The 21,397-nt window shown below is 37.5% G+C and overlaps 1 long non-coding RNA gene across 1 annotated transcript in view; it reads left to right on the forward strand.

Annotated features, from left to right (window-relative positions):
* LOC148885324 (uncharacterized) overlaps positions 1-21,397 on the forward strand; it is a 141,852-nt gene that overhangs the window by 98,753 nt on the left and 21,702 nt on the right. The gene's annotated exons all lie outside the window — the stretch shown is intronic.

Below are 21,397 nucleotides of genomic sequence, written 5' to 3' on the forward strand. Positions count from 1 at the left end.
CGTTGGATCTTTGGACTGGCGTAATTGCCCTCGGACTCGATCAATCAAAGAATCAATCAGCTTAAGTAAACATATTAATCATTTTAAGATTCCTAGTGTTCTGAAAGCCGTGTCGGGTCGAGTCAAGGCTGCAGCATGCGAACAGGAAGTGGCGGGTTACGATAGCAGACCAGGTCTCGGTCACTTCAATCAGCCACCGGATCGCTTAACCCGGATTTCCTCCAGAGCTTCCCGGGTTTAAGGTGGGACGGCTGTGTGGCTAAGCGACGATGTGCACCGCGTCTTTTGCGGAAAGCCAGCTTCTTCTGGAAGGTTTTGTAATTCAGCCTTGGTATGCATTTGTTGTTTTATCTAGTTAGCATACAATCTTGAGGTTATTTGGACAAAATCCTTAGTCCCTTTAAAGGACAACCGACGCCCTCGGGCAAGTTGTGTACATCATTTTTAAAATTACTTCAAATGACTTCTACTTAGCGTATTTGACAAAGATTCCACGGCATATAGCTATATTTTACGTTTTAAGACTCGCGCTGAATATTCAGGAAGTCTTGTTTTCGAGTTGATGACGATGCCTGACGTGACGTCACATCTGGAACGCCCCTGACCGAGAAAGTGACACACAATGCATTTTGGGTACTTTGTTTTGCCTGAAAACTTTGTGTTGATGGTGAAATTAGAAGGAAAACACATAAATAACGCAATGGTGAATCGTTGTGTGTTGCACCAAGACTACTATTTGATACTAGTTGACACAAATTCCCAACAGACAAATCAGCCCATTTCCAACGGAACTTGGGCGCCATCTTGTGCATTTTCTGGGACGCGACATTGGAGTCCTGACGACTCGAATTGATACGGGAGGACTTCTTTAATCGATTGCAAACATTTATGCTTTCCTCTTCAGAACTATTTGAATCATATTCATAACTGGATGAGGAACAAGAAAGCATCCTCTCCGAATCTGAAGCCATTGTTTTGATTCTAGAGCAAGGCAAGACGTCTTGGCGTGATGTAACGAACAAGGGGGCGGGACCTTCTGAAACTCGGCATCTCCGAGGTCATTTTGAAGTAGGTTTTGGGACACTAACTCATTTTTATTGGTGTTTTGCATTTGACTAAAAATATCAGCCTGTGTGTTTTGGGTATTTTAGATGCTATAAAACGTTTTTCTGGTGTCAGTTAGGAAACAAAAAAATTGTGTTGGTTATCCTTTAACACTACATTATTTTGGAGTAGGTAGAGAACTTTTCATGTCCGTATTTTGGTACATCAAGGGATCTGTTTGCAGGAAGTAAATAGTCTTCCAATGTTCCCCTGTGGTGGGTTTTGTATGAAAGGCACAGGTGGATATAGGCCTGTAATGCAGCAATATTGTGGAAACTCAACATCACTTGCCCCCCTCACCCCAAACCCCCCTGAGAGATGGACTCGACTGAGCATTCCAGAAATGAGATTCTATCCTTCCTAAGTGGACAGTGTGATTGTCTCTTTCTCCCTGGGATATCATTGCAATCCCAAACTGGCAACCCAAATTGCATATTCGCACTTCAGATGTTAAGTGGTCGCCGACACGTCAACGGCCCGCTCTGGGGTCCACTCGAGACGAGAGGCTCCAATAGGCCATCTACCCGTCAGCGTTACAAAATCTTCTCGGCAGCTGAGACTCGCCGGTGGTCCTCCATAGCAGAACCTTTCCGGAGCCCACCTTCCAGCCTTCCATCATTAGCGGATTTATAGGCCGATCGTAGAAATCTGGCGACGGGCCCAAATAAAAATTGGACTGTAGGATTGCATGGCAGCTCTCTTTGAAAGTGGCAATCTTTCCGCAGATTGCAACAGGGGGTTGGAACAACACCTTGTAACTTTAGGCTCGAAACCAACCAACAGTGCCCGGTAATAAGTCCAAACACTTTACTTCAAGTTCTAATGGGAAATTCCTGAACCCTTAACTCGAGTTGAAGCCCAATTTTTGTAATCATTATCTGAACAAAGCTTTATTTTAAATCCCCACATGGGCTCAAAACACAAACTTGTCATGCAAACTGTTGCTAGAACCACCCTTTGAAACCTGACACCTACCTTAAAACCTCAACCGTAGTTTGAGACTGCTTCGAAAATCTGAGCCACACTTGACACCCCCTCAACCAATCTCGGAATCTCGTTTTCAAACTTACACTTAAGCTTGAAGTACTATTTTGAATCCAAATCCAGATTTAAAAGATTAAATCACACTTGAAATCGTAATTTGAAGGTCCTAGTTTGAAACCTGGCTTTTAAATGCTAATGTTATCTTAAAACCCTACCGTAATTGGTAAACCAAAACCCCATTTTGAAGCCTTACCTGGAATTTACCCTGGTGTACCCTCTCACATCAACTTGTGGATCAAATCGCAGAGCCTCGTCCGTTCCAGAAATTAGTCTGAGCCCGATGTGGGCCAGGTGGCGGCTGGCTCTTTTCAGGCGCACCTCTTAATGGCCTCCGCAGAACCATCTTTAGGCGTTTGCTACGCCGACATGCCTGCAAAACAGGTATGCAAGATTTACGGGGGACTCTAATGTAGTCTGGATGACGGGAATAGAGATAGTCTGGACTTCGTTCCCGTTTCCGCGGCAAAAACAGGAAAAAGACAAATTAATTCCCAACTGCCAGCGGCTTCCGGTCTTCATGACCCACGCCTCAACCCCTTATAGACCGTGACAGCCGTTCCCCGTCTTGAAACGGGTACCACCAAACACACACCAGAGCGCGATGACACACACTCGACAGGTAAACTCCTCCTGACAAACGGCATATGTTACCGACACTGACCTCTCATACAGGAAATGGTACACTTTACATTTTAGTGGTCTCTTTACGTGTCTGTTCTACTGTCTAAATAAGCTATAAAGCCACCAGAAACAAAAATGTTACTGGAAAGGAGATAAAGGTCATCAGTAGTCCAACAAATTGAAAAACATTCTCGTTTACGGACAGTTGCAAGGTCGGGGGTCTTCGGTTTACGAAAGGAGTTCTATTACGTTTGCGGTAATATCAACAGGTTTAGGCTATCAATAGGCTATAAAACTAAAGAATGTTTACTTGAACAGAATAGAATCGAGTCCTCTTTGCGTTTTTCCTCGCAGGAGGCCTACGAATGAAAAGGTTGGTAATATTATCACGTACATGGAACGCTGGTCGGTGGTCTGCGTGGCGTGAGGAGGTGTCACACTTGATCAACATTTTCAAATTGGAATCTGGGCAATAATTTAGGCCATTCTTTTAATATTTTAAGTCCTCTCAGGGAGAAACAATAATGAATGTGAGCTGACTTGTCAATGATATCGACAGTGAGAAGGAAAACAGTTTGGGTAATCTGAGTAGCCAGACTGCCGATCACGTCAAGTCACGAGCGCTGAACATTATCTTAAGCAAATATTGAGACAATATTTTCAACACGACTGTGTTACCCACGAAGAATTGCCTTTGTAAGTCCTTGTGAAAAAGAGAAATGCTTTGAGTTTATCAGAACTGGGTTTTTAAACTCATTCATGGGCCACTTCAACAAACAATGCAAATGATCACTTAGAAGACTGCGAAAAATAGCCTTAATCTGCTAGCATTAGTACCGTCATTAAAGGACAACCGACGGTTCCGGTCAAATTGTGTCCATAATTTGTAAAATCTCTTCAAATGACACTGACACTGGAATGGACACATTTTTGCACAAGTTTTATTCTGTATATTTTGCAGCAACTTGTGCATAATCTATATGTGATTTTTTTTTTAAATATCTAACGATCGCAATAAATATGTTGGTCAATAAATCATCAATTAAACCACGTAAAATGACTCCAAAATCAAATGTAATCCAATTTTCGGGGTATCATGAGTGAAATTACGACAAATCCCCAAACTGTCCTGGTGGATCCAGTGACAGGGTTGTAGGGTCGAATTGATCTCTTTGTTGGCTGACCTTGATTGCTTCATCTCTGCTAAATCCCAACTTCCGGCAACCCTCTCACCCCCATATCGATCCGATTTCTTTCTTGTAAGTGTTTCCACAAATCCCCCCTTATCCTCCCCTTTCTACTCCGTGAGCATAATTCCCGCGGACAGCACCTTTGCTCTTCTCCATCAGTGTTTTGCCCTTCCTGGATTCCTGCACCCTCCAGAGTGCCTCTTATGGGGGTGGATTGAATTCTACCCCAAATTGCATTTGTGTCCCCTTCAATTGGATTTCGGGAAGAGGGCGGGGCTATAATAGAGCGGTTGTCATACTCAGAATCTGTTGCACTTTCATCCTTAACAAATTTTATTGTAGTGTGATACCTTGGCTTACGAACTTAATTGGTTCTCAGACAGTGTGTAAGGCGAAAAGTGTGTATCCCAAAAATGAATTTCCCATAGGAAACTATTAAAATGAGAATAATCTGTTCCCAGGTCCCCATAAAACATAATTTTCTACTTTCTAATTTTCTAAGCCTTAAAACTACACAAAATATACCTTCTTTTATGTATAATAAATGTACTATGGTATTATAATTAAAGGAACAAACTTTACTGTATAATAAAATCATTTTATTTAACTTTGTGATGGTCTTTGATGGCTTGATGGAATGGAGTGCATAAACGACGTGCATCGACATGTACCAAAGTGTCGGTAATAAGCCAGTATATATCCTAATACGGTAAGTGTGCGTGGTAGTAAAAAAAGGCGAATCGGCCACACAAAAAGGAATTACGATGAAAATCTCCCCGCGTGTTATTTCAATCAAATACTTTCCGCGTCGTAAACATCAAATCCAGCCCCCAAACGTTAGCCTTTGATAGATGAGCGTGAACGATTGAGTTTTGCGAGGTTCACCCCGTCGAGTCTTTCAACCGGCTCTCCTTCCAGATAAAGAGAAAAAGTATTTACAGTAAAGTCTCGTTATATCGATATCGGATATATCGATAGTCCCGGTTATATCGATACTATTTCTATGCACGCACGGAGAAAATTACATGCAAACAGGGTCGGATATATCGATAGTCCCGGTTATATTGATATTTTTTCGGACTCCCTTGAATATCGATATAACGAGACTTTACTGTATTCGAATTGGAAAAAAGCAGCAGAGGGCGAGCAGCTGCTTATTCCGGGATGCATGCCAGACATTGTCTTGCTGACAAAAAGATGCAAGCGAGCATGAAAGAAGACGATTGCAATCAGTAGAAAGAATCCACCCCCCACGCAAAAAAAAGCCCAAACAACGTGAGTTTGTGCACGCGGGGGCATCACCGACATTTATTGTGCACTTTGTGATAGTTCCTTGAGATTTCTTGCAAAAATGTGTCCATTCCAGTGCCAGGGTTTTTGTCATTGTCATTGAATTCCAAGACTCACAGAGTATTGAGTTTTAGGACTACATAAATATTCAATGCAGCGTTAGAAACCTTGGACTCTCTTCTTTCATCAGAAAAAAAAAAGAGTTAATTCCTAAGTAATATGGGTCTGGAGTTATATGATCTTGAAATGGGGGTGGCTGTACAAAATACAAAACAACACGTATTGGTTTAATCCGGAATGGCGCTCTGTCATATTTTCGATTCCCGAAAAAAATTGTGAATGGCAGTGAATAAGTAAAGAAAGTAAAAAAAAAAAAAAACTAAAAATAATCTGCACGGTGTATGATTTGTTTGCATTATTTAATCCAGACAAATATGACCATTTCCCCTGCAAGGTGTGTTTTCTTTGAAATGGTCACAAAATAAACGCAATGCTTTGTGATTTATGACCCCGCGTCGATGGTATCAGACCCCCACCCAAGGCTGCTAGCGGCAGGGGCGACCAGCGACTGATGTACTGCCCTGTTAATCAAACACAAGTTGATTAAATTATCCGTCTGATTTACAGCACACTCGTCCGCCCCCTTCCTCGCCGTCTGCCCGCCTGGTATGTAACTCAAGACAACATGAACTCTACGTCTTTATTTAGCATGCTGGATTAAGACACTCAAGATATATTTCGAGCGTCGCAAAAATTCATCACATTTTCCATGATTAGGTTAGGGATCAAATGATGATCATAAAAGTACTTTGAAAATGGATGACGCCGCGCCCAATCTTATGCTGTTCTTTGATGCCGGCTAGCGTTGCCGGCGTGTTCCAGACCACATGGTTTATTTTGTGGAAAGATGTAAAACGGTACATTTTGGAGACCGCAAGTACAATGAGACAATGACCTCCAAATCGACTTCAAACTCATCACTTTTTTTTTGTGTTCTGATCCGTGATGTCATCACTGCTATGTGTACAGGCTGCTGGAATATTTAGTTGTTGATGTTGCTCTTTAAAGGACAACCGACACAATTTTTTGTTTCCTAACTGACATCAGAAAAACATTTTATAGCATCTAAAATACCCAAAACACGCAGTATGATATTTTTAGTCAAATGCAAAACACCAATAAAAATGACTTAGAGTGTCCCAAAACTACTCCTAAATGACCCCGGAAATTGTGACTTTCAGAAGGTCCCGCCCCCTTGTTTGTGACATCACGCCAGGACGTCTTCGCCTTGCTCTAGAATCAAAACAATGGCTTCAGATTCGGAGAAGATGCTTTCTTGTGACTCATCCAGTTATGAATATGATTCAAATAGTTCTGAAGAGGAAAGCATAAATGTTTGAAATCAATTAAAGAAGTCCTTCCGTATCAATTTGAGCCATCTGGACTCCAATGTAGCGCCCAGAAAATGCACAAGATGGCGCACAAGCTCCATTGTAAATGGGCTGATTTGTCCGCTAGGAATTTGTGTAAACTTACACCTTGCGTGTTACCGCAATTGGTTGCGACACACAACGATTCACCATCGTGTTATTTATGTAGTTTTCCTTCTAATTTTGCCATCAACATGGTGTTTCAGGTGAAAAAAGTACCCAAAATGCATTGTGTGTCACTTTCTCAGTCAGGGGCGTTCCCTCCGTGATGTCACTTAGGGCATCGTCATCAACTCGAAAACCAGACTTCCTGAATATTCAGCGCGAGTCTTAAAATGTAAAATAGAGGGGCAAAGTGTTTTACTGTGCTTCCATTCGAAACCGAGGACTCCGGTTGTTTGTACTAATGGTTAATTCTTTAATGTGATTTCACACTATTGTAGAACTACAAACAAGTATATATTTTTTTACTATTATTTACATATAAACATTTGGACTTTACATCAATGAAATAAAATGTATGCAATAAAATCGTACAAACCACTCCATCCGAAATGGAAATTTTGATCTTCATCCTTTTTATCTTTTCCTTTGGAAACAGTACAACGATACAGCATGTCCATTCTCCGTGTCTTCTTTGTGAAACTTAAAGTAGCGCGGAAAGCAAATCCTGTCCCGGAAGTGACAACAACCCAACGTAATGTCAAGAAAAATAAAGCACAGCCATCTGCTGGTCAACAATGGGATAGCAGTTATCGACAAATGTATCTACAGCATTTACAGTTGCAAAAAAACACTAGACCAAAACACTAACTACCAACAACAGAACATCATGACGGACTAGCTTTTAGATGCTGTTATCCATGTACTATGTCCACGGATGTTGGCGTTTGCCGTTGTTAGATTCCGGAAACCTTGTTGCTTTTCTAAATCCAGCATGTTAGAAGCCTTGCCATCCCCTCCATTCCGGCTTGGACACAATTATCTCTGATGTAATGAAATCACAGTGCGGTGTTCTGGCTAATGGAGGCGCCGGTGAGCGAGGTCAACAAATGGCCGTCGCAGCTGCCTGTTTATCTTTTTTCTTCTTCTTCATCCCACGAGAGTACCTGTGTGGATTTCCCGAGTGAAACCGTGTCGATACGTGTTAAAGGACAACCGACATCACTTTTTTGTTTCTTAACTGACATCAGAAAACCGTTTTATAGCATCTAAAATACCCAAAATGATATTTTATTCAAATGCAAAACACCAATAAAAATGACTTGAAGTGTCCAAAATCTGCAAAAAAAAAATTGAGCTGCGAATTGGGCGTTTTCAGAAAGTCCCGCCCCCAGTTTGTGACGTCACGCCAAGACGTCTTGCTTGAGAATCAAAACAATGGCTTCAGATTTGGAGAATATGCTTTCTTGTTACACCTCCAGTTATGAATATGATTCAAATAGTTCTGAAGAGGAAAGCATACATGTTCGCAATCGATTATTATCGATAATTTATTCCATGCCATTTTGAGGCAACATTGGGGAGACCTCCTGAGGCCACCTCCGTTTCCACAGGCTGATAAATTCCTTATATGGAACTTGGACACCCTCTTCTGGCAGCTTTTGGGTGCAACACAAGGTTTTCAGACCAAACAATACAGCAAAATACATTGACGTGATGGCAGGACTGCTAAAATGTGTCTTTTTTTTTTTCGGTCAGGGGGCGTTCCTTTAGTGACGTCACGTTCGGACTCGTCACCAACTCAAAAACAAGACTTCCTGAATATTCAGTGTGAGTCTTAAAACGTAAAATATAGCTACATATATGCCGTGGAATCTTATTAAAATACGCCCAGTAGAAGTCATTTGAAGCCATTTTACAAATTATGGACTCAACTTGTCCGGGGACGTCGGTTGTCCTTTAAACCTCCAAGAGCGACACAAACACGCACTATCAAGCTATCTGTGAATTGTTTATGAGACACATACACAAATACACACATACTCACACACACAAAGTCACTCTCTGTGTTATATATCTGTGTTGTAACTTTATCTATCGCACTACAGTATGTATGCAGCACAACAGGGGAAAAGTAATGAAAAACAATTTGGAATTATTTCTTAAGAATTCATGGGGAAAATATAATTCACAGTCAGATATTTTTAGGCCAGCAGAGAATCCCTTCCAGGCCCTGACGGCCCACCACTGCTATATCTAAAGAGATGGATTGTTATTTCTTTCTTTTTTTTTTAACCTCCTATTCTGTCTGTCCGTGATCATGTTTCTGAACACCGCATTATAAAATGATGATCTGGTCATTGTGTATTTGATGGAGGCATGGCATCCTCGCGAGCAAACAACCTCTTGTGGATGAGGCGAGGGCCGTGCTCCTCTCGAGTGGCCGCCCGAGTGCCGCTATAAATCACATGGTTAATGAAAAGGCCGCTAGTGGATGAGTGAAACTGAGGGTTGCTCACGTGATGGTCACGCTGTGTACGTCACCTCCACAATGTGCTTGTTTTAGGATGGTGAATAAACCCTTGATAGCTTGTTTAAAATTAAATAATCCCCACGAAAATCGTGCAGATTGAAATAGGGCTACCGTAAATCAAACAAAGCCCCCCCCCACCCCCCAAATGTTGCTCAAATTCAAATAAGACTGCCGTGAATTCCACAAAAGTTGACGTGATGACCGTAAATGCTCCAAAAGTTGGTCAGGTTTAAAATCAATACAATACAATACAGTACATATTGATTTATATCGCCCATGTTAAGATGCAATAAAGCGCTTAACATGGACAACTATCCTATATATAAAATAAAATAAAATAAAAAATATATAAAATACAATACGATATAAAATACAATATAATAAAATATAAAATAAAATACAATAAAATATACAATATAAAATAAAATATATAATATAATAATGAAAAATATAAAATGAAATATAAAAAGAAATATACAATGAAATATAAAATGAAATATAAAATGAAATTTAAAATTTAAAATTTAAAATTTAAAATTTAAAATATATGAAGCTGAATCTCCCAGAAGTTGCTCAAATTACTTTCCGCGTCAAGAGACCAAATACAAGTCAGCATCCAACGTCAAAAAGCTTCTCGGTCTGGATCAGCTGCGGTGGACAATCTGGTTATCATCCGCTTTTATGACGGCGGCGTTTTTTTTTATCTAAAAGAAAATTATACTCTGATCCAAACTCTGCAGTCGTAGAGCATAAATGAACCAATGAGGCTTGACATGAAGCCATAAATCAGAGCTTTTTAAGGGGGGGGGGGGGTGCAAAGGGGGCAGACAAATTGCAGCTCAATTTTCTATTTGTCATCCCAGACTTTCAAGCCCCTTTTTTTCTCAACATCAATTTCCTGCTGTTGTTCATTCAAAGTGCGAGTTTAACTCGGACCGTAAAACCCTTCCAGTGTTTATGTTGTTTATTTTCTTTTTGCTCTAATGGCTCCCAATAAACTTGAATGCGGCGGAAACAAGACCCCTGAGTGTAAGGCTTGTTATGAACCCCATTGATCACACAGACAATGGACTCTCCCAAAAGCTATTAAGTTGTAGTCACATGCGACCGGCCGAGCTTCTCATTTCTAATACTGATCAAGCCTGGTCCTGGATTATTATTAACGTGCAAATTTCAGTCAATTTCAGTCCGGAAAGAACTCTCAGCTTCCATTCGCCAAAGGCGTTTGGCATCCGAGATCGCCGCATTTGTTCGCCACGGAAAAATGGCAACGATTGGCTGCACAACCCGCGGTGAGCTGTACTCAAATGGAATGAAAATACAAACTAAAAATGGAAAATGGACATCGAGGGGAGAGTTTGGTTAGCTACTCATTTTCCGAGCAGCATTTTCTCCATACAGTTTTTTCTACTTCTTATCTGTCTTCTTATTATTAATATTATCATTATTATTATTCATTATTTCACTTTATGCTAACTGTTTTTATGTGTTTACAGCTTTAGCTGTTGTCAAAGTGTATTATTATTATTATTATTATTATTATTATTATTATTATTATTATTATATTTTTAAAGCACTATATACATCAATATAATGTCTATTGTATTGTATTGTATCATTATTATTATTTATAATAATAGTTCAAACAATAAGTCTAGAAATGTCTTTATTATTATTATTATTATTATTATTATTATTATTATTATTATTATTATTATTATTATTATTGTTGTTATTATTGATGTTAATATTATAGTTATTTTTATAGGAATCATAGTAATAATAACTATTAATATTATTCTTGTTAAGGTGCTATATAAATCAATATGTATTGTATTGTATTTCATTATTATTATTAATATTATTAGAAATGTTTTATTATTGTGATTAGTAGTCGTAGTAATAATACTAATAATAATAATAATAATAATATAATAATAATAATAATAATAATAATATTTCATTTTTAAGCGCCTTTCAAAACTCTCAAGGTCACTTTGCAGTCACAGGATATGTTTTTCAGTGGGTGAGCAGTGGCAGCCATTTCCGCCAGCGTTCACTCAACCCGGAAGTAACTCAAATAGATAGAAAGCTATTAGCTAATAGATAGCTAATAGCGAGTTTAGCATGTAAGGCCTCTTATTATTATTATTATTATTATTATTATTATTATTATTATTATTATTATTATTATTATTATAACTACTAATAATAATAACAATGTGCTGTTTTCTCAGCAGTGTCAATCCCACCCACATTCGATACCTATTCAGGACAGGCGAAAAGGTACAGGCAATATAATACACCTTGAACTATGTTGACATCATCTTTTTTTTCCTTTTATCACTTTTAATCATGCAGTTGTTCTACTGACTCAAATGAAAGACCCCCATTGGCATTAGCTTGATTTTTAATCACGTTATGAAGGTCCATCCCTTTGGTTAGACGAAGCAAAGTCAGACATGGCCGAGCATTTGTGAACGAACACCAGACGATGTGTCCGAAAAATTCACCCACCCAACGGTGCCATTTCCGCCACTTCGGATTAACTTTCAATCCCAATTAGTTTGCCGTCGGGACTTTTTCCCAAACTTGATGAATGATTCCACGTGGGAGTTAACATGACACACTCCAACCGCGACTCCGTATTGTCTTGTGCGTCCAGTTCGTCCAGCTCCAAAACGTTACCTGAGATGTGGGCCTCACTTATCAGCATGTGGTGAGCAGCCATTTGCTTTGTGGGCCGGCAAAACAGCTTGTCACAACTTTCTTGTCAGCTTTTTTTGAAGCCTCCCGTATCTTCATAGTTAAAAGTTTGATTGATGACTCTGGAGCCACCCCATTTTCATTTTTTTTTTCTTCCTGAGGGTCGTCTCATTTTAGCAGGCGTTCCCACTTGGGTTGAATTTCATGTAAGCGTATCGTATGCTCGGGCAGATGTTTGCATTTGAAATGTACATGAATAGGCGTACAGGTGCAGTTATTTGACATACAAGCAGCCTTGTACAGCTACAAAGATTGAGAATGTAAATCGCAAGGAAATTTGATCTCTCCACTTGTGGTTAAAGGACAACCAACACCACTTTTTTTTGTTTCCTAGCTGACATCAGAAAAACATTTTATAGCATCTAAAATACCCAAAACGCAGGCTGATATTTTTAGTCAAATGCAAAACACCAATAAAAAATGAGTCAAAGTGTCTAAAAACGACTTCAAATTGAAACCGGAAGTGGCCAGTTTCAGAAGGTCCCGCCCCCTTGTTCGTGACGTCACGCCAAGACGTCTTGCCTTGCTCGAGAATCAAAACAATGGCTTCAGATTCGGAGAAGATGCTTTCTTGTTCATCATCCAGTTATGAATACGATTCAAATAGTTCTGAAGAGCAAAGCATAAATGTTTGCAATCGATTAACTTGGGAATTAACTGTTTTTGTCTGATGAAAGTAGAGAGTGTAATGTTTCTTATGCTGCATTGAATGTTTATGTCGTCCTAAAAGTCAATATTCTGTGGGTCCTGGAATTCGAGTGACAATGATAATAACCCTGGCACTGAAGTGGACACATTTTTTTCAACGTCATCTGGCAGTGAATGAGTTAATATCGGTTTGATGATTGGAAACTTCAGCTGTTGTTGAAGCGCTATATAAACCAATTTGTATGTATTGCATTTTATTTTGGACAGCCGCCCTCATTTCAAGCTCAGATAACTCCAAACTCATATAACTTAGGAATTAACTGTTTTTTTTTCTGATGATAGTAGAGAGTGTAATATTTCTTACGCTGCATTGAATGTTTCTGTCGTCCTAAAAGTGACAAAGACAATATCATCTGGCAGTGATGATTGGACACGTGTTCCAGCTTCAACTGTTGTTGAAGCGCTATATAAACCAATATGTACTATATATTGCATTGTATTTTGGACAGCCGCCCTCATTTCAAACTCATATAACCCCAAATTTATATAATTTAGGGATTAACTCTTTTTTTCTGATGAAAGAGGAGAGTCTAAGGTTTCCAACGCTGTATTGAATGTTCATGTAGTACTAAAACTAAATATTGTGTGGGTCCTACAATTTGAGTGACAATGACAAAAACCCTGGCACTGGAGTGGACACATTTTTGTACATCGTCTGGCAGTGAATGAGTTAAAAGAGGCAGCAAACAGCAAACCCGTCAACAAAGGATTAAGGGCAAAGATTGACATGAAAAGTCTCAGCAACAATATGAGAATGCGGTTTTTGTACCGCAGTAATTATCCCTGACAAGTGTTCCGTCTGGTCTGTACTGCATTTTGACTAATGGGTCCTCCTGAGCAAATTGATGTTGCAAAGTATTAATCCATTAAAGATGCATCCTCGATAAGTGGTTCCGCGCCACATAGTGCGACGGCGATCGGAAAAGCGTTTTCCCTGTGGAATATGTTTTCGGTTGAATTTTCAAGAGGTTTCAGGTCAGCAACCGCTAATGAACAAAACCTAGCGATATCGCTAATATGCATTTGTGTGCTGTTTCTAATGAGGTCACATCAACAATGCAAATTGGTCTTTGATTCAGTCGCAGGCCATTTTGGGGAATTATTTTACACACACACACACACACACACACACACACACACACACACACACACACACATATCCCGAGTTGGTAGAAGCTAGGACAACGGAGAGGCCTCCTGGCAGGGAAGAAGTGAAGATTGTTGGGAGTGACAGGAGGCAAATGACGATTGGTTAAGCACAATAAATGGCCAGCTTGTTAGGCAAAACTGCCTACATTTGACTTTCATTTGACAAACAAGCACATATCCAGATGTGTGGAAAATGTTTCATTATGGGATTAATGCAGTCTGAAAGGAAAGTGATGATTTAGCAGAGCCACTTTTTGTGTTTTGTGTTCTTTCAAGTGCAAACAGGGCAAACAAAATGTGCTTTTATGATGAAGAGTGTTGCGTAAAAATGGATTTACAGATGACAAGAAGAGACAAACAATGTTAAAGTTATGGAGTAAAGCCATCAAAATAAATTACAAAAATAAAATTGATGCTGAGATACCACAGGGATCCATATGAGGAGTTTTAAAATTACATCAGAAGTAGCTATGCAGTTGAATCCCTCGAAAAAAATAACATTAATCCAGATAAACGCGATCGCTAAATCATCCTATCATAACATATCATAACTTTGCTGTTGTGAAATGTAAATTTCTCCACTGCGAGACAAATAAAGGAAAATCCTATCCAATCCTACAATTGTTTTAGTCATTTGAGTGCACATTGAACAAAAGTAAAAAAATACATAAAATAAATAAATAAAAACAGAAAAATAAATGGATTAATCAAAAATAATAATAAATAAATGAATGAATGAATGAATGAATGCACAAATACATAATAAAGAAATAGTCAAATAAATAAATAAATGAATACATGGAAAAATAAATAAATAATAATAATATAATAATTATAATGATTATAATAATTATAATAATATAATAATAATAAATAGACAAACAAATAGACAAATATATAGACAAATAAATAGAAAAATAAACAGATAAATAGACAAATAAATAAACAAATAAAGTGACAAATAAATAAATACATAAATACATAAATTGAACTAATAAATAGACAAATATATATATAGACAAATAAATAGACAAATAGAAAAATAAACAGATAAATAGACAAATAAATTGACAAATAAATAAATAAATACATAAATTGAACTAATAGACAAATATATAGACAAATAAATAGACAAATAAATAGACAAATAAATTGACAAATAAATTGACAAATAAATTGACAAATAAATGAATGAATAAATGAATAAACAACTGAATAGATAAATAAATAAATACAGAGACAAATACATAAATAAGTACATACATAAATAAATAGAAAAATAAATGAATGAATAAATCACCAAATAAATAAATAGATTAATGAATGAATGAATGAATGAATGAATGAATGAATGAATGAATGAATGAATGAATGAATGAATGTGAAATTCCGGACTGTGCTATGCGGTTATGCACATAGAATAAACAACTAAACCAGATAACACAGCTGTTGTATTAAATGGCATATTCTAATGTAATGAATAAATACATACATGAATAAATAAATACATAAATAAATAAAAATAATAATCATGTACATTTAAAAGAACCAACATAAATGAAGACCAATTCAAGTGTGTATGTGTACAGTATGTGGTTCACATCATCTGTTTCCAATCAATGCATCAGCATGGGTCATCTGTAATGCTTTATAACCACTCCGGCGTTTTCTCAGAAGGAAGGCTTTGTGCCGAAAACCCCCAAAAAGACATTAATCACCACTAAATAAATAAATATGTACTTAATGTCCACATCTAAAGGATCGGAGGGTGGCATCTACTCGCCGGACACTTTATTAAGTATACCTGAACAGTGCAGGAATCATTTTTTCCGCAAATAAAAATACAGTAAAGTCTCGTTATATCGATATCGGATATATCGATAGTCCCGGTTATATCGATACTATTTCTATGCACGCACGGAGAAAATTACATGTAAACAGGGTCGGATATATCGATAGTCCCGGTTATATCGATATTTTTTCGGACTCCCTTGAATATCGATATAACGAGACTTTACTGTATAATAATAAAAATATGAGATTTTTGTTCTGCTCATGTTCACTTAAAATCTTTGACTTTGACATACTGCATAGTCATACTACAATGTTGTTTGTCAATATTTGCTATCCCGAGAGCTAAGCCAGTGTTGGTTTCATTTCCACTTGATGTAAAGTGGACTGTACAGCTAACCTTTTTTTCCCCCCCAATGTTTTAAATAATAATTAAAAAAAAAAAAAACATTGAGTGGCTCAGAACTGTAGTCGCTGCACAGTCCGTCTATGCCTGCGTTCCCACGAACTCCACCTCTGTAACAATAGTCGGCCATGTTTTGCTAAATTGTCTGATATGTTTCTGTGTGGCAGAGGTGTCCCTCAGGGTTCTATATGCAGCTGCTTCAATGACTTTGCCCAAAGATGGGAATACTTTGGGAAACAAGAGTCTCATGTTTACCCCCCCCCCCAAAAAAAAAGTCTTTTTCTGCGCGTCGGTGCGCAAGCGGGTCAAAGCGTTAAATGAAAGCATGTGTGATTGTTGTTATAGCGCACGCTTCAAGTGTGACAGCGCTTCGCACAGCTGGACGCCATCACGCTTTTTTTTTTTTTTTTTTTTGCTCTTCTCCACGCTCGCATTTTATATCTCGTGGTCAATCCTGCGCTGATGATGCGCTGAATATTTTCTGATACGCACCCCAACTTTGCAAACTCAGTTGTGTAGTTGTAGCGGATAATGAGCCACATCCTGCTTCACGAAGCCTTTGTGGCACGATGACATTTTCTTGAAAAATAACACATGATGCCGATTGTTTCTGTCGGACTATACAGACGCTCCCCGACTTACAAACGAGATACGTTCCGAACGGTCGTTTGTAAGGTGAATTTGTTCGTAAGCTGCTTCAGTGCTATCTTTTGGATGGACTGTTTAAGGATTATGTATATAAGTACAGTAAAGTCTCGTTATATCGATATTCAAGGGAGTCCGAAAAAATATCGATATAACCGGGACTATCGATATATCCGACCCTGTTTGCATGTAATTTTCCCCGTGCGTGCATAGAAATAGTATCAATATAACCGGGACTATCGATATATCCGATATCGATATAACGAGACTTTACTGTATGTATGTATAAGGCTTGTTTAAGTAACCTGTATTGGTTTGTACTGAAAAATAAAATGCTCGATAAAGATATCTACATATACAACTCGAGAGAATATTTCACGTTACTACAAAAATACAGTAAAGTCTTGTTATATCGATATTCAAGGGAGTCCGAAAAAATATCGATATAACCGGGACTATCGATATATCCGACCCTGTTTGCATGTAAATTTCTCCGTGCGTGCGTAGAAATAGTATCGATATAACCGGGACTATCGATATATCCGATATCGATATAACGAGACTTTACTGTATTCGAATGTACCGTTGTTCGTAATTCGAATGTTCGTAAGTAGGGGAATGTCTAAATTACCATAACTTTGTCTTTCTTGCATATTGGGCATGCAAAATGGATGTGGAATAGTGGATTTTACATACGTACAAATCCTACTAGAGGGTCTAGTAACTACACCCTCCGTACCCTGCCCACCACCTTTTCCAGATACTCCCCTCAGGCAGGTGCTACCTATCCATGTGTACCAAATCCAACAGACATTTAAACAGTTTCTATTCCCCATTTACAATAATGAATTCGATTAGATTAGATTAGCCTTTATTAGTGTCCTCCATACTTGTTTTTTATGATGATACTAGTGCAGTTGTTCTATCACAGACAAATTCCTTATGTGTCTACATACTTGGCGAATAAAGATGATTCGGATTCTAATTCTGACTTATTATACGCTCTTGTTCACATTGTATCTTTTAGCTATATATCTATCTAGCTGGCTAGCTGTGTGGTTAGCTAGCTATGTAGCTGGCTAGCTGTATATCTTTCTAGTTGTTGTATCTATTGGCTATCTATTAGCTAGATAGCTAGTTTTCTATCTATTTGAGTTACTTTCGCGATGAGTGAACGCTGGCGCGTGTGGCCGCCGCTGCTCACACGCAGAAAAATGGATCCTGTGACTGTAAAGTGACCTTGAGAGTATTGAAAGGCGCTTATAAACGAATGTATTATTATTATTAATATTGTGCACAACTGTAAAGACACAAAGTGTGTGTTATGGTTGGCCGTTATGTCATTGTAATTATAACGGGCGGGTAAGGGATGAGCAATTTTAACATATATGGGATATCTTTAGACCAAACATCTGCAACCGGGTAGGTTTTGTGTTACTACGGTGATAAGAATGTAGCCTATGTGGAGATGGATTACTCTGAGTCGGTGCGATGAAGGACATCTTTGCTTTGTGGTTTGATCATCTGGATTGAAACCATCCGCCGTACCGTCCTCTAATTTGACACATGCTTTGGCCATGTGTCGGCTTTGGTTACTTTAAGGAAGATGGGATGGTTTTTTATCTTTTTCAAAATAAGTTATTTGGAGTTGTATGTTTCTTGAAATTATAATACTTCCTTGTTGTCTCTTCCCAAAATGGCGGCTAGTGACAATACTATTGCGCATTCATGTCAGCCATTTTGGGAACAGTGTCTTTTGGAGGAGGGCCTTAAACTTTGGGGGCCTTAATTGGAATGAGGTGTATCAATTGTAATTTTTCGGGGCATTTGTTAGAGAAGTACTAAAAATAATACATATTTACGTACAGGAATGGTCCATTGATAAAAAGGTTTCTTCAGCCGTCATCTCTACCCTCTTTGAAGGTGTCGGATGTTTCGCTCCTCATCCGAGAAGCTTCGTCAGCAAACGAAAGTGCTGAAGAAACCTTTTCCCCGATGGACCATTCCTGTATCACGGAGAGCCTACACGGACGTCTTCCTGGGTGTCGTTAGAAAATGGGTGACAACATTTGCTTCAAAACATGTCAAGGATGAATCTACCATCTATTAGCTAGCTAGCTAGCTTTCTGTCTATTTGTGTTACTTTAAGGTTGAGTGAACGCTGGCGCGTTTGGCTGCCGCTGCTCATCCACAGAAAACATGTGACTGAAAAGTGACCTTGAGAACTTTGAAAGGCGTTTATAAATGAAATATATTATTATTATTATTATTATTATTATTATTATTATTATTATTATTATTATTATTATTATTATGAGTATGAGTATAAGTATAAGTAGCTAGATAGCTAGCAAGCCATGTAGACAGCTAATAGATAGCAAATAAATAGTTAGGTAGTTAGCTAGCGAATAGATGCAATATATATAATAATACAATAAACAATATAGAATTTCTTCTGTTTTGTTTTATTCTAGATCATTTCATGAACACACTTATTTTCATATATATTTTTTTTGTATTTGATATCAACTCTAAGAAATTCACATTTACACAAAGCATTTGACATTAGTGTGTCAGTACAGTGACATATTTATCATATTTAGAATACATACCGTACTGTACTATGGGAGACAATCACAGCGAAGAGTCACATGACGTATTGACTCCCAGCCATGTAAACAAAATGCACATTCAGGAAAATAGAGAAAAAAAAAACCTACCAAAAAAAAAGCAGGCACTGTGGTGCGACTGAGTGTGATCGTCTAATAAGTGCTTCAAAAAAAAAAAAATTAACAAAAAAAATTATGACACAAACACATGGAAAACTTCAGTGGCAAAAAAAATCACTTTGTATGCATTGCAAAACGTCTCGTGTTAGCATTAGTGGTTCACTATTACGGAGTTTTGGCGAAATTTGGTTACAATGTAACATTTTCTTGCTTAGCAAATTTTTGCGGGGTTAGCAGGTGCATTGTATGGGTGGCATTTTTGTTGTCTATTTGTTTATCAGAATTACATCAAATATTCATTCCAGTTTTCTAAAGATATTTGTGAATATGTACACATTTGGCTGTACATGTTGATTTGAACATCCAGAACATTTTCCTGACCACATTTCATTGTTTGGTTCCATCAATGGATGAAATTACCAGCAAAAACTTCAAAAAAAAATCCTAAAATTTGACACGCCACAAATTGCTTTGTCGTCTTGGTTTTATATTTGTTCGGAGTACAGTGATCCCTCGCTACTTCACTATTCGCTTCCCACCTTCAAATTCCATCTCAAAACCCACTTATTTAAAATTGCATTTTCTGTGTAGCTTTATCTCTTGTTTCTATTCATAATTGTATTTTATTTATTATTTCTGTGACTGTGAAGTGTCCTTGGGAGCTTTGAAAGGCGTTTGAAATAAAATGCATTATTATTATTATTATTATTATTATTAGTAGTAGTAGTAGTAGTAGTATTAATATTATTATTATTATTACATTATGATTATTAGTATTGTTATCATATTATGATTATTATTAAGTGTCCTTAAGAGTTTTGAAAGATGCTTATAAATGAAATGTATTATTATTATTATTATTATTATTATTATTATTATTATTATTATTATTATTAAGTTTCCTTGAGAGTTTTTAAAGACCCTTATAAATGAAATATATTATTATTATTATTATTTATTATTATTATTATTATTATATAATGATTATTATTAAGTGTCTTTGAGAGTTTTGAAAGGTGCTTATAAATGAAATATTATTATTATTATTATTATTATTAAGTTTCCTTGAGAGTTTTTAAAGACCCTTATAAATGAAATATATTATTATTATTATTATTATTATTATTATTATTTATTATTATTATTATTATATAATGATTATTATTAAGTGTCTTTGAGAGTTTTGAAAGGTGCTTATAAATGAATTATTATTATTATTATTATTATTATTATTATTATTATTATTATTATTATTATTATGTGTGTTGAGTGAACGCTGGCACGTCTGGCTGCCACTGCTCACCCACAGAAAAAAATATACTGTGACTATAAAGTGTCCTTAAGAGTTTTGAAAGGTGCTTATGAATGAAATGTATTATTATTATTATTATATATTTTTAGATGCGTTTTTCTGATGTCAGTTAGGAAACAAAAAAAATGGTGGCGGTTGTCCTTTAAATCCCATAATATACCCAGTGCAGCCATTTCTATTATATTTTATGTTTTTTTGTTTTTTTATTATTATTCTGAAACAGCCCCATAGAGATTCAGGTTCATTTTGAAGCTTTCACTGGCAGTATTTCAGAGTAAAAGACTGGCTCTCCACTCCACACTAACAGCTTCTGCTTGAATGCCACTAAGATGAGAATGAATCACACCCACACTTCATCTTGACAGAAGTGTGATTCATATCCTCGCCGATTGCAACTGTGCGCGCGCACGTGGCCACCGCCGCTTGTTAGCCTCCAACTTGACCACAGCCATGCACAAATTTCAAGTCCGGGAAAGATATTAAAGTAAAACTGCGGAGGTGGGGGGCTATGCTCACGTCACATCTGAAAGCTTTGCTCGCGATTATGTCGAAACAGGAAAAATTGACCCTGCTGTGCCATTGTGACTGAAAAAAAATGAATCTAGAACCTTGAAGGGGGTTAATCGGAGTGTTTCCGTTATCCCGACAACAGGATTTTCGCGAAAATGAAACAAAAAAACAGGTCTGATGTGACATGAATGCGAGAATCTGAAGGAACCATCCAGGCCACTTTCAA

The sequence above is a fragment of the Hippocampus bargibanti genome, linkage group LG17 (genome assembly GCF_051943395.1).
Source record: "Hippocampus bargibanti isolate YZ-2025 linkage group LG17, ASM5194339v1, whole genome shotgun sequence".
In the NCBI taxonomy this organism is placed as follows: domain Eukaryota; kingdom Metazoa; phylum Chordata; class Actinopteri; order Syngnathiformes; family Syngnathidae; genus Hippocampus; species Hippocampus bargibanti.